The 800-nt window shown below is 44.8% G+C and overlaps 1 pseudogene; it reads left to right on the top strand.

The window, feature by feature from the left end:
- Positions 1-250: 250 nt before the first annotated feature.
- LOC132209205 (U2 spliceosomal RNA) lies at positions 251-415 on the top strand (annotated as a pseudogene).
- The last annotated feature ends 385 nt before the right edge of the window (positions 416-800 follow it).

Here is an 800-nt window from a genome sequence, read left to right as displayed (position 1 = left end):
TCCAGAATAGAAAAAAAGGGCCCTATCTGGTAACTGGGCCCAGCTGGCGCCTTCCCCAACTGGTCAGGGGGCCAACAGAGACTGTGCGGGGTGAAGACTGCCGGTGTATTTTCTTTGCTTTGTTTTTTTTCTTCAATGTTTTGTTTTTTTTCCCTTTAGTTGGTGTACGTACGCCCTGGGTAACCCAGAGCAGCTTGCATGACTGGGTAGGTGTATGAATGTGTTTTTTTGTACATCTTATGAATAAAGTATATTTTTTCAAATTAAAAAAAAATGTTCTTATCAGCTTTTAATATCTGATATGTTCTTTACTTAAGGACCCTATATTAAACCGATTTTTTGGAACAGCAGCTTGCTCTGTCCTCTCCATGCATCATCCTGGTATTGCAGTGTTCCTCGGAATGGTGCAGTCTCGTTAAACCAATTTTAAAAACAGCCTTATCAAAAACTGAAGAAGGGTGTCTAGGCCTGAGGCATCGGACTTCCTGCTCCTTTGCTGTTTGGCCTGCTGTGTTCATCCAGCTCTGGACCTTGTAATCTCCAGCAGATCAGCACTCTGGAACCATAACAGCCCTTAGCCCAACAAGTCCACATCAAACCTCAGAGTATCCCAGCCAGACCTACACCCCACCTAATCAAACTCTCCCTTAACACAACAGGCAATTTAACATGGCTAATCTACCTAGCCTGCACATCTTTGGACTGTGAGAGCACTCTGAGGAAACCCACACAGACACAGAGAGAATGTGCAAACTCCACACAGGCAGTCACCTAAGGCTGGAATCAAACACGTGTCCTGG

This window comes from Stegostoma tigrinum, unplaced genomic scaffold (assembly GCF_030684315.1).
Source record: "Stegostoma tigrinum isolate sSteTig4 unplaced genomic scaffold, sSteTig4.hap1 scaffold_70, whole genome shotgun sequence".
NCBI classification, from domain to species: domain Eukaryota; kingdom Metazoa; phylum Chordata; class Chondrichthyes; order Orectolobiformes; family Stegostomatidae; genus Stegostoma; species Stegostoma tigrinum.
This window is presented reverse-complemented; position numbering and strand designations above follow the sequence as displayed.